At 46.4% G+C, this 14,118-nt stretch overlaps 1 long non-coding RNA gene across 1 annotated transcript in view; it reads right to left on the bottom strand.

Annotated features, from left to right (window-relative positions):
* LOC137618699 (uncharacterized) overlaps positions 1-14,118 on the bottom strand; it is a 375,124-nt gene that overhangs the window by 190,648 nt on the left and 170,358 nt on the right. The window lies entirely within an intron of this gene.

Raw genomic sequence — 14,118 nt, forward strand, 5'->3', positions numbered from 1 at the left:
TGAGGGGATACCAAGTTGCCCAATCATAAATGAGGAGCAGATTGCTGCCATCAAGGGAACAGTGACCATCTTGTAAGGAGCCCTCAGATACAAGGCTAGTGAAGTATAGAGGTGCAACCGTAGACCCAGTGTTGGGGTCCATTGCATCACTAATATAAAGTAGAGCCAATTAAGGTATTAAGACAAAGAGTGAAGCGATTTAAGTGCAGTGTGTGTGATATGACATTTACCCGGAGAACACTTTTTTTCAAAGCATAGGAGGAAGATTTGTGCTGGAGAAAATGTTCAAGGAAGTGGGGAAGTCGTGTTTTTTTTAAAAGAAGAGAAAGCTGGTACAAAGTGATTAAATTTCCACATTTGCTAGACTCTATTTGTGCTCTCTCTTGTTGGGTCAATCAACTGGAATTGAGACAGTTCCATTGCAAATGTCTCTTTACTGGACATTTGCAAACAAGTTTAATGTAATTTTGATCAAGCCAGAGAAACATGTCCGATTAAAGGAGATCTGTGTCTCCCTGGTGATGTTCAGCTGCTTGTGCTATTGCACTCTGATGGGTCATCTCATGTTAGCTGGTTATGCACCTCCTCGTTGTACTGTACCTCTGACTCCCTAATTATTCACATCCTTTGTTGCTTAGGAACATTTGACAGTTAGGAACCTTAACTGTATTTGTGGAGATTAAATGATTAGAGGAAATACTTGAACAACAGAAAACAAAAGTGTTTTATTTGCATTTGTCTACTGATCTCTTTTGCAGTATGTGGTGGAGGAGGGACATAATTACTGTAGTGCAGCTTTCTTTAAGGATTTTTGTACTTAGTTATATTTCACTCAATTGGTTTGTTATTATTATGCTGAATTTGTTTTGTATTTCAACTTCTATTATTGGTTTATTGCTACACATCATACAAACCTTTGACCTTTCATAGAATGATGACTTCAGGTAGTAGTAGTGGTAGTAGTTGGCGAGTAGGCTTTCCCTATACACCAGGTAGCGTAATTGTGTTACAGTATCTGTGCTAACTGCCTTTATAAAATACTGTATACCTGTTCCTGTTGGGTTGCATAGTCTGATGCTCTCCTATCCCTCATGTGTACGTGACCTTCAGTTTCTGCCGATCTCTGACTGCAGAAGATGAACTTCAAGTTCTATCTTTCATCTTCAAAGAGGTCAAGGAGGGCTGATCTATGAGTTGCCATCTCTCTCTCTCTCTCTCTCTCTCTCTCTCTCTCTCTCTCTCTCTCTCTCTCTCTCTCTCTCTCTCTCTCTCTCTCGCTCTCTCTCTCTCTTTTGGGAGAGAGAATCAGTGCATGCCGGTAATGTCAATACCTGGTGCCATATCGGGTCCCCGTTGAAGGGTTTCTGAGATCACAACAGAATCTTCTGATGTGGAGCTGTCAAGGAAGAAGTTACAGAAGCACAGGACGACTGATAAGTCTGATTCTCCACAGTTTCAGTCTGGTTCCTCTGCATGGTTTTGTTGGAGGAACAATGTTATAGCAACACCCTTCCATTGGGAAGGCGTTGAGGTGCAATACAAAGTACAAGGGGACACGCTCCTGCTACCAGTGCCAAATCTCATGAGAGATGAGCCACAAGGTCTATTGGTCAAGATACATACCCTTTCTCTAATTCCTCTCCTGCCAGGATGCTTGCCAGCAATTTGGTGACCTTCTCTTCACACTCATGAACTAGCAGGTGACCATGAGGAGCTCTCCTATGAAGGTTGACTCTTCAGATCAGTTTTCATAAGCAGTGAGCACCTTTTCCTCGCAGACACCTCTTAGTCTCCCTCTACACGTACTATCATTCCCACAAACATGATGATTACTGGTTTGACCTAGAGTTTATATAAGTTCACGATCATTGCCAATTTCAAGGACACGAGATGTTACAATCTCCCGAGCAGAAGCAGTAATTGTTCACTCTCTTCTTTCAATAGCCTTCCTCATCTGCTTCTTGTGGAATTTGCCACTTCACCCTACCTCTTCAAAGATAGCAGTCGGGACCACTATCTTATGAATAACCTCTAAGAAAGACCTCACCATTTGCTATGGTGATTCTCTCCTGTCGTGCATGCAGTTGGCCACCTGTACCATTTGCTTCATTCTCCAATCCTGCATATTGTTTGTATCTTGAAAAATTTAATAACCTTTTTTCCTCCTCCTCCTCATATTTGTATCTTAAATCCAAACACAAGTCAAAGAAAGACCATCAAGTTAATGTTATCAGTAAAGAGACAAACCTCAAGGAAAGAATATATTGCAAACACAGGATATCAGAGAACAAATATGTATGTGTCCCTCTGCTGCTGAGAGCCCCTTTTTGGGCTGTATCCCTCGCCAGTTTTTTCTTCCTACCTTTGCCAAAGCTAGCAGTGCAAAACTCACTGTGATTATCTTGCATTCTCTTCTTGTGCAATGAGAATCTGTCAAACTTTGACACTAGCTTTCTTACCTGATGGTGTCTTTGCTGATAGAAAGGTTCCTTTTCATTTTGAATTCTAAGAGAAAGTTCAGACTTCTAAGTACAAAATGTTACCTTACTTTGAAGTTCTTCCTAAATGAATATTTTTGTCAGTTAGACTATAAAGAAAAGGGAATGTTTTTGTGTCTGTATAGTTGTAAATTGACTTTGAATATTTCTTCTATTTTTTTATTGCTTACATGTATATAACTTAAGTGTACGTTGTATTATTCTTTACTTAAAACAAATAATTAATAATTTGAGATATTGTATTTTTCACGTGAATTTTTTAATTGAATAAATTATTTTTAAAGAAATGTCCTAATTCAATTGACACTTTAGTTCCTTTCACACTTCCGTATTATTAAATGGACAGTTGTTCCGTAACTGGAATACAAACCTTAGCTATTTAATAGGGGTATTACTTTCGGCGTAGCTGAAATGACGAGCCATTAAAATATAACAAGGGTTTACTACTCACACCGCTAGTTAGCGGGGGTAGGGGAGGGTAGCCATTAATGCTTTTTTTGCTTTCTCTTTTTGACAGTTTTGTGTGTGAAGTTGGCCTCTGCTATTATGTGCACCTGCCCTGCTTACCCGACCGCCCCTGTGGAACATTCATGTTGGCGTTCGAGACAGACCCTCACGCCCTTTGCCCTTCCTGTAGAGGTCAACGGTGTAGCAATGATAATAAGTGTAGTGAGTGCAGGGAGTGGTGTACTTTCCAGTGGGAGAGGTTTTCACGGTGACGGAAGAAGTCCAAACAGGATATTTCTACTTCGAAGGTTTCTTTGAAAGAAGAAAAACCCAAGGCCTCTTCTTCTGTTGCTCAAACCTCCTTCGAAGCTCCCACTCGGTCGGTCTCTTTCGAGAGACCGTCAAGTGGTAGCGTAGACCGTTGTACTGTTTTCCAAGCTCGGAGTTCGAGAGATGGCGTTGCCTCCCCTAGCGAGGCAGCTCCACCTCTCCCCTGGGGGAGGATTTGTCAGTAATCCCTCTTTTCCAGCTTTGGTCTTCCTTGGGGCTTGAGGGTTTGCCCACCAAGGAAGTCTTACTTGACTACATCCGATTGGCTGCCGCTGTCAAGCAATCGCCGCCTCCGGCAGAGGTTGATCCTCTGTCGAATGTCGACGTTGTGGTGTCAGAGGTATCCAATGCTGTATCTCCTACTACCTCTGACTCTTCAAACCCCACAGTAGATGAAGGCTTAGTTTCTCCCGTTCCTGTTCAACCAACGAGGGAGAAACTAAGTCCAACAGTCTCTCCTGTTAGTGTTTGTCTCCCTCGGGGGAGTTCACTTACAGAGACTTCTCTTCGGAGGACTGCAGAAGGTCAGCTTGCTAATCCCACGGCCCCCAGAGGGCGTATTCGTCGCAAGGCTTGCCTTCCTCTTAGCCAGAGAGGCCTTCCTTCACCAGCGGTGAGTAGGCTCCTCTTTGGTTCTACATCTTCGTTGCAGTCCCCCACAGAGGAGCCTCATCAGCAATTACCGACTGTTCTTGCTTTGGTCCTTTCAAAGAACGCGTTGACCTTCCACCCGTCAGACCTGCCGACCTGCCGTCACCATTCCTGAGTGCTGATGCGCGCTACACGCCGACGAAACCTGACCTCCACGCTCGTCAGGCATCATCTTCTAACCCTAATACAGGGCATCAAGGGCCTATGCGCCAACGCGCGCATACTGCCCTCACACATTATGCCAGCTGAGTAGAGCATACGCGCCCATGTTCTCCTGCGCGCCAGGCTTTGCCTGAGCAAGCGCGCCCACGCCCAGCTATGCAACATTCCTAACCTGCGTGCCATCAACCTCCTGCGCGCCAGCGTTCTCCAATGCCCCAGCGCTCTCATGCGCACCAGCGCTCTCCTGCGCACCAGCGCTCTCCTGCGCACCAGCGCTCTCCTGCGCACCAGCGCTCTCCTGCTCGCCAGCATTCTCCTGCACGCCAGCGATCTCCTGCGCGCCAGCGCTCTCCCACGCGCAAGCGCCCACGCGAAGCAGCCATCTCTCCTGCGCACCCACGATCTTCGGATCTGGGCGCTGTTGGGAAGTCTATACTGACTTCTCCCACGCGCTAACGCTCGCCAACGAGCCAGCACTCACCTACGCGCCAGCGCTCGTTATCGCACCAGCTCTCACCATCGCGCCGACACGCGCAGTCTTCTGCTCGCGTCCACGAGGATACGCGTGCGTGCCCTCGCCCATTCTCTCATGCAGTTGCGCGCCCACTAGCAGCACAGGCATCAACTGCGCGCTCGCGCGCCAGGGGTATCACTCTTGCGTGCGCTCGCCCTACGGCTTCTTCAGGGACACGCGAACTCTCGCCTGCGTGCCCGCGCGTTCAACGCCCTGATCCTGTGCACCCATAGTGTCCCGCATGCGCTCCTGCGCGCCATCAGTCTCCAGCGCACCCTCGCAGTCGCCCGCGCGCCCACACGTGCACCCTGGTATTTTCCATCGCGCGAGCGTCAATATCCTCCCGCTCGCAAGGCTGCTGGACAACGCACGGCAAGGTCAACATCGCCTCATTCCCCTCCCCGGAAACGCATAACAGCGCGTATTGCAGCGGAAGGGAAACATCCAGAGGGGTCCAGGATCCCTATTCCTTTTCAGGCGAACCCACTTATGGGAACTCCTCCCAGGGATCCTTTTATCCCTGTCCCTTCAATGGGGGTGTCTGACAATGCGTCTGTCAGTCAACAACCTTGGTTCTTTGCACAAATCAGAGCAGTGACACAGGCATTCAAGCCTGTTTTCTCTGAATTAGGGCACAGATCCTTGGCTGTCTCTACTCCTCTGAAGAGAAAAAGAGGAGTTCCGGATGCGGTAACTTCTCCAAGGGCTAAGTTGACTCCACTCAAGCCTTCGAGGCAGGTTCCTTCATCCCCCAGACTTTCTCTCCTTCCCTGTCGGACGAGTACTTCCTGTCCTCGGGAATCATGTGAGGTGAGACTTTCCCCCATCGCACCAATGAGGGAAACCCCTCCTCGCGCTGAGAAGTCTTCCCAAGTGGGGGCTGGAAAGAACTTGCCATCTTCTATGTTGGAGTCCTACATCCTTCTCAGGAAGGAGGCAAAGGACTCGAAGACTCTACCAAAGTCCTCTACAAGACCAAGGACGGAGCCAACTAGCCACTCGGAGAACGTCCGCGACTCTCCCCAAGAAGAGCTTTTGGTGACAGGAGACTTCGCTGCAAGTCCAACATCAGGAGGAGATCAGCAAGAGTCAGAGCATGCGTTTTGGCCAGTTCTGACTCTAATGAGGGCTCTCAATGGGTTTTCCGACCCAGAGATCCCTCCTCGAGAGGGCAAGGACCGCGTATATGGTTCTCAGAAACCATCTAAGACCAGTGCGGCTCTGCCTTGGTCTCAGGGGGTTAAGAGTACCAGGGATAAGATCGCTCTACAGCTCTCCGAGTTGTCGTCCTCCAACCGTTCCAGTGCCGGCAACAAGCTTCTCCCACCTCCTCGCGTACAGCAGAGGAGGTACTTCAAGATCCTTGTGGAGCCTTGTTTAGCTCTTTCTCTCCACCATTTGTTGGAAGAGCTTACCAGGGGAGTCCCTCTTGAGAGACTCTTCAACCGGCAGGTCTCGTTCTCGGCAACCGAGATCCTTAACCAGGAGAAGGTTGCAAAGTGTGATATGCAAGCCACGAACTTCAGGTATCCTGATAAGCTCTGAGGATTTCTCCAAGGAATGTACCAGGAAAGCTATGGAGACGTTCCTTCTCTCAGAAACTCACACGATCGAGTTTCTGGCCCACCAAGTCTCGAACTTGTGGGCAAACACCATCCTGAAACGTCGGGATGCGGTGGCTGAGAGATTCCATCAGAAGGTCCCTAGCACCGAGATCAATAGGCTCAGGCATTCTTCTTTAGAAGGAACGATCCTGTTTGAGCCTAAGGATGTGGAACAGGCTGCTGAGAGGTGAAGGAGGTCTCACCAAGACTCCCTCCTTCATGGGGCTTTGACATCTAAGCCCTATAAGCCTCCAGCACCCCAGCAGTCCCGTCCGACCAAGACCGCGAAATCAACGACAGCAGCGAAGGCAGTGGTGTCTAAGCCCTTTCCTGTCAAGGATAGGAAAGGCTAGAAGTCCTCCAGGTGAAGTAAGAATCCTAGAGGGAGCAGCCGAAGCCGAAAACGCTAGGATTGGCAGTCCCTCTGCATGTATGTCCATCAGTGGGGGAATGCCTACAAAGTTGCTCAGACAGGTAGCAGCAACTCGAGGCTGATTCCTGGATGATTTCCGTAATCAGTCAGGGATATCGCGTCCCATTCACAACATCTCTACCTCCCCTGACGACGAATCCAGTGTCATTGAGCTCCCTTGCCATGGGATCGGCAAGGGGGCAAGCCCTTCGGGCGGAAGTCCAGACCCTGTTGAAGAAGGGCGCTCTCCAAGAGGTCCTCGACGGGTCTCCAGGCTTCTTCAGTCAACTCTTTCTTGTAAAGAAGGCGTCTGGAGGCTGGAGACCAGTCATCGACCTTTTATCTCAGAACAAGTTTGTCAAACAAACTCCGTTCAGCATGGAGACGGCGGACACGGTCAGACTAGCAGTGAGACCGCAAGACTTCATGTGTACACTGGACCTAAAGGGGCGTACTTCCAGATCCCAGTCCCTCCGTCTTCAAGGAAGTACTTAAGATTCAGCCTAGACAACAAAGAGTACCAGTTCAAGGTGCTGTGCTTCGGTCGTTCCACAGCACCGCAAGTTTTCACCAGAGTGTTCACCCTAATATCTTCATGGGCACACAGGACTGGCATCCGTCTCCTTCGTTATCTGGACGGCTGGTTAATCCTAGCAGACTCGGTGTCATTCCTTCTTGAACACTGGGACAAACTTCTGAGACTTTGCCAGGATCTGGGGATCTTGAGAAGTCCTCACTGCTTCCTACTCAAAGACTTGTATATCCAGGTGGTTATAGACACCAATCTCCACAAACCCTTCCCATCAGACAACAAGATAGCCAGGCTGAGGAAGGTCGCAAGCCCTTTCCTCAGACGAGAGGAACTTCCAGCCCAATTGTGGATACGTCTTCTCGGTCACCTTTCATCATTGGCTTGTCTAGTTCCTAACAGTCACCTCAGGATGAGATCCCTCCAGTGGCGACTCAAGTCCCGGTGGAATCAAGGTTACGATTCCCTGGACGTCCTGATCCCTATGGGACCTGCGGAACTGACAGACCTCCAGTGGTGGGTGGCAGACGAGAACCTACGAAAAGGAGTGGACCTTCTCGTCCTCCCCCGGGATTTGATGCTGTTTTCGGACACTTCAAAGAAAGGGTGGGGGGCCCACGTACTGCACCACTCGACCTCAGGCCTGTGGTCAGAGTCAGAAAAGTATCTCCATATAAATCTCCTAGAGATGAAGGCAGTCTTCCTGGCCCTTCAACAGTTCCAACAATACCTGGCGGGTCACTCTGTGGTGGTGATGAGCCAAAATACCACATTAGTGGCTTACATCAACAAACAAGGAGGTACTTTTTCACAGCAGCTATCCCATCTAGCAGTAGAGATACTAAGATGGGCCGAAATCCACTCGATACCGCTATCGGCACGCTTCATTCCAGGCAAAGAGAATGTGCTCGCCGACAATCTGAGCAGAGCGTCTCGGATAGTGAGTACCAAGTGGTCTTTGGATCATCTAGTAGCCAACAAAGTCCTGACTTTGTGGGGTTCTCCGATTGTGGATCTGTTCGCAACAGCCCTGAACTTCAGGCTCCCGCTGTACTGCTCCCCAGTCCCAGACCCCAAGGCTCTCTGGCAAGATGCTTTCTAACAACAGTGGGACAACATCGACGTTTACGCCTTTCCCCCGTTCTGTCTGATGAGGAGGGTGCTCAACAAGACCAGAACATCGGTCGCTCTTTCAATGACCCTCATAGCTCCGCTATGGCATCACGCGGAATGGTTCCCGGACCGTCTGCAACTCCTAACGGAGCTACCAAGAGAACTCCCTCCATAGCACAATCTGCTCAAGCAACCACATGCCAACATCTTCCACAAAGCCGTAGCTTTGCTACGACTTCACGCCTGGAGACTATCCAGCATCTCCTCTCTGAGAGAGGATTTTCGCAGCAAGTTGCAGTCAGGATGTCTGGACATCTGCGAAAGTCATCCGCAGCAGTCTACCATGCAAAGTGGAAAGTCTTTTGTGGTTGGTGTCGTAGAAGGGGTATCTCTTCACTCGATGCCACTATTCCAACAATAGCGGAATTCCTCCTGTATTTGCTGGAGGAAATGCGCCTTTCAGTCTCGGCAATGAAAGGCTATCGCTCAGCCTTAAGTCTAGCTTTCAGGCTGAAAGGAATGGACATTTCTTCATCACTAGAACTTTCTCTACTCATACGTAGTTATGAACTTACCTGCCCTCAGTCGGAAGTGAGACCTCCTCCATGGAACGTGGTTCGAGTTTTCAGGTCTCTTAAGAGACCTACCTATGAATCATTACACCAGGCATCAGATCGCCACCTAACCTGGAAGACGGTGTTCCTGCTAGTTTTGGCTTCGGCCAAGCGTGTTAGCGAACTTCATGGTCTCTCGTATGAAATGGCCCATTCAAGGGGATGGGGGGAGGTAACGTTCAGCTTCGTCCCTGAGTTTATTGCTAAGACTCAGTATCCTGGAGAAGCGGATCCTCGATTCGACTCCTTCCGGATTTCTAGAGTCCGCTCTGTAACAGATGACCCAGACCATCTCTTACTATACCCAGTAAGGAGTTTGAGGCTATACCTCAAAAGAACAGCTGCAGTCCGTCCTCATGTGCCAGCATAATTCGTAAGCACAGGGAGGACTAAGAGGAGGGTCACCAAGAACACCATCTCTGCATGGATTCGTAGGGTCATTCATCTGGCCTTGAATCCAGATCCCCCTCCGTCACGTCGCCCTAGAGCACATGATGTCAGGGGCATAGCTACGTCCCTGGCCTTCAAAAGAAATTTCTCTGTGAAGCAGGTCCTTCAAGCGGGGGTGTGAAAGTGTCAAACAATGTTCACAGCCCACTGCCTGCAAGACGTGACCCACAGGAGGCTCGATACGTTCTCTATCGGCCCTGTGGTGGCTGCACAACAGCTGGTTTAAAACCTCAAGCTCCTTATTGGACAAGTAGCAGAGGGTTGAGGGCATTGTTACCCGGTTTTAGTCTGCATGAATGAAAAGGTTTGACTTGCCCTTATTCTTTTCTTCATCCTCCCCTCTCTTGGGGAAAGCAGCATCCTGGGTTCTCTGCATAGCTGACCTCAAACCACTGCAGGTAAACCATGCTCCCTTGTGTTCCTAGTATTAAGTTAATACTGTTACGTCCCCATACCCTGACGAGGTGGTATTGGGAAAATCCTAGTCTACAAGTTTCCATCTAAAGAGCTTCAGAACAACTTCCTAGGACGAGTCGCACTTCTTCATACCTTCACACACAGCTTGCGTAGCAAGGTTCTAGCGAGGTGCAGGGACGCCTTATTTCTTGGGTGCTTACACACTCAAATAACGAGCCCCCGGGCAAAGCCAAAAGCCAGTACAGGCTGGGACGTCCACCCTTCCTAATGGGTGAGTCACCCCTATTAAATAGCGTGGTTTGTATTTCAGTTATGGAACAAATGACAAATTCGTAGATAATTTGTATTTTTCTTAACCTTGGCTATTTAACCAAACTTGCCCGCCAGCTCTATCCCCCTTGAAGTGAGTTCAAGCACAAGTGTGTGTGTGTGGGGGGGTAGCAAGCTACCCTCCCCTAACCCCGCTAACTAGCGGTGTGGGTAGTGAACCCTCGTTAAATTTTAATGGCTCGTCATTTCAGCTACACCGAAAGTATTACCCCTATTAAATAGCTAAGGTTTGTATAGTTAGGAAGCATACAAATTATCTACGAATTTTTCATGTTTCAAGGCAGAAAGTATTTAGAATTTGAGATATTTACTTCTAAATCTTAAACATTGGCAGTTAACAAATGAATATTCAAAGAAGAAGAAGAAGAGCATAAGCCATGGAGCTCTGAAGTCACAGGGGCAATTGGGTGAAAGATAAATTTGATTATGATTCCTTTGTAATAATGTAGGGGACATTTGCTACACTGTTTACTCCACATTGGCAAACAATTTCGGTGATTAGTTATCACTATGTTTACTCCGACAAATTAACGTAATTTTGGTTTTGTTTACATAAGTAACCTGATTTTTTTGGAGATGGATTTTGAAAACAGACAATTTTTCACTTTACTTTTGAACTTGTTAGTCTCTAATGAGGTCAAGTAAAATTGTATACACAATTATATTGATAATAAAACCTATAATTTCCCTCTGTATGTTCATATTATTTAGCAAATACTTTACTGTACTCTGTACCTATGATCAACAAAATTGTTTCTTTATATTTCAGTGGTATACTGTAATGATTTAAGCTGCAGTCTGTAACTGAATAAGCAGGAATTAAAATGTTCTTATGTACACACAATCTTTGGCTCCCAAACTTTGGAGAAAGGTTGACTTAGCGTGGTGAACCGTATAAAGCTATTAATGTAAAAGTCAACTGATTCATGATTTTTGGGCTCAGGCCATGTCATCCAGATGGAAGGGTTCCTTTAGGTAGCCTTCTAAGGGATATTTGCTACAGTGATACTCCCAGAGAAATAAACCGAGGGTCTCCAGGATTCTAACTCCTGGCGCGAGTATCCAATTAAGGATATCACATAATATTGGGACGTATTTTTAGATACGACACATAGCAATCTTCACCCAGAATAGATTTAACTCTTTGATGAAAGGGAGAAGAGTGGCGAAAAAAGGTGGTGCCAATCTAGGTACCCGGTGAACCTCCTTCCCCATTACTACTACGACGCCATTCCTTTTCTTGTAGCTCTCTAAGCAAGTTGTACTCCCATTAACCCGGTGTTGTGTTACAAGTTTTTGGAATATTCATCATGCAATCTCCAGCATTTTCATCCTTTGGAAAGTTGAGTATTAATTCTTTCCTGTGTATAATTTTAGTCTCCCTTTTCACAGTTAAATTTCTATGATTTAAGTGGGTTTAGGTGAGCCTTGCCCAGACCGGAGGCAGCCATTTTACAACTGCAGTCGCCCGTTACTATTGCATTTTAGTTAGTCAGTAGGGCGACAATTCCCGGTATTAAGCTATATGTTAGCTATTTAGGCAAATTATACAAGTGGTGATCTCGCTTACATGAATTTTATTCCTCTTCCTATTTTGTGACTTTACTGATCGTATGCGCGGGAGCTCCAGCGGTACCAAACCTCGGCCGGGGATCCTACCAGAGCGATACTACTCTCACTCATTTATATGTTAGTAAAGTAATTCCCCATGTTTAGCCTCACCCTATCATTCCTTACTGATTCGGATGAGAATTTACATTCTCTAGAAAATATGGATAAGGTATGATATACATTCTCTCTCAGAGAAAAGAGGCTAAACCCTTTCTCCCTCCCTGAGCGCCGCCGCCACTACAGGCGGAAACCACTGTCTTCTTCATTGCCGTCGAGCTCCGGCTTTGATTTAGATAGTGACGATCTCAGTTTGCCCTTGTCTTGCCGCCGACGATGTCGCCAGCAAAGGAACCATGTTTCCTCTGCCGCCGCCGACGTCGTCAGCACAGGAAGCCATGCTTCCTCGATTCATTGTTGAAGGTAGGCGGCATACCTGCCGCCACCTCTCATTCCAGTGAACTAAAAGACCCTTACCCTCCCTCCTTCTGTCCTTTAGTGACGTCATAGCCGTCACAATACTCTTTCGTCGGTATTCTGACAGTCATCCTGGCTTGCTAGATTGACTGCGTTACCGGCTGGTACCCTGCCGGTGGCAGTTAGTTAAGCCGCCTCAGCCTCCTTCCCCCTTACTTCCTTCCTTCACCGGAAGTGAATATCATCGGGGGAAAGATTGAGCCGGCCCTGACGGCTGCCGGTGTGAAACCTAACATACTTTGAGAAGTCCTCAGCCCTCCCTTGGACTGCCATACACAATTGTTGCCGCTGCCAGCAGACCTTTTGTGGATGGGTGGAAGCCAGAACTCTCATTCTAGCAAGGAGGCAGTAGGCGGCCTGATAGTCCTCCTACAATTCCAATTGTTATGTTAACCATAACATTAGGAATTTCTCCTTCCTCAATGCTTTCTCTCTATCAGTTAGTGCCGCCAGGTACTAACCTAACCCCGGCAGTGCCAACGGCTAACTACAGTATATAACTAGGCTATGCAGTAGTACACATATTTTCTAACATACTCTGTGTTTCCTGTTGCAGTCTGTTGTTGGGACCTCGATTTTGTGTTGAGGCTGAGTACTCCCTCAACACCCAGATGGTTTATTTCGATCATCAGGACCTTAAAAAATCACCAATCAGTGTTAATATATACTACAGGTAGATAATGTTAATATAGACACTTACTAACTCTAACTCCAGTCCCTAGAGTTTACTCCTACCTTGTATTCTCCCTATCAGGGAAACTAAACATTAATTACTGATGGAGGTCTCAGCAATGGACTGGGAGGGGAAACACAGATATGTGTCTTTTCTACTTCATTTCAAGCTTACTATCCTGAGCTACCATAAACGATAGTAATTACTATTGTTGATAAAAATTGTATGCTTTTATATCACTGATATAAAAAATGATATACTCATTGAGCCCCATTTCCTTTACAGTGAACCATCGCTACTTCGCGGTTCGACCATCGCGGATTCACCACTTCGCGGGTTTTTCTCATAACCCATATGTACAGTATATACATATCGCGGATTTTCCGGAAATTTCGAAAATACCGCGATATCTGAAGACCCCAAATACGATATTTCGTTACCTGTAATTCCATTAATACTGTAATTAGTAATATCTGCTCTTACTGATTGTTCATTGCATTACATATGACATATAATTCAGCACAGAAAGAAATAAAACACGAAAAGAGAATGTGATCATACGATAATTCAGTACTGTATACAGTACGTAGTAAAATTAAATCGAACATGAAACGCAAATCAGATGCAGTCATACCATATTAGAATGGTGTAAGGCTGCTGATGGCTACTACTGTACTACAAATGTAATGGATGTGCTTCTTTTCTATGAATCTTTTGTATGTATACGTACGTAGTACTGCATCCAATAATATTCTTTGTTGCAAAAATCACATCTCGAATAAGCGTACGAGAGAGAGAGAGAGAGACACACATCCTACAACAAAAGCGTAAAATAGTGTACGTAAAGCTGTATTATTATTATTGTTATTATTATTATTATTGTTGTTGTTGTTATTATTATCATTATTATTATTATTATTATTATCATTATTTATTATTATTATTATTACTGTACAGTATACGCAGGGTATCTTGTACTTTGAATTGGTAACCTACGCATCATATACTGTAAGACGGGTTGTGATTGGTTCAAGTGCTGATAGATGACGAATCAGAACTCAAGTTTTGTTATCTAGCCTATGATTGGTGTTTTGCCCTCATCTCCAACTTCCAGCATCTTTTCGCGGCCACTTTCTCTCCCGCCGTATCGCTGTGTAGACGTTGTTAAGTTTGTGAACTTTAATCTGTGCTGTGCGTGACTGTTTTAAGTTGAACTTTTTGTTGAACTTTCTGTTAAACCCTACTGTACAATGGCTCCCAAGCGTTCTGATTCTACTAAGGCTGGTAGT

The sequence above is a fragment of the Palaemon carinicauda genome, chromosome 25 (genome assembly GCF_036898095.1).
Source record: "Palaemon carinicauda isolate YSFRI2023 chromosome 25, ASM3689809v2, whole genome shotgun sequence".
NCBI lineage: Eukaryota > Metazoa > Arthropoda > Malacostraca > Decapoda > Palaemonidae > Palaemon > Palaemon carinicauda.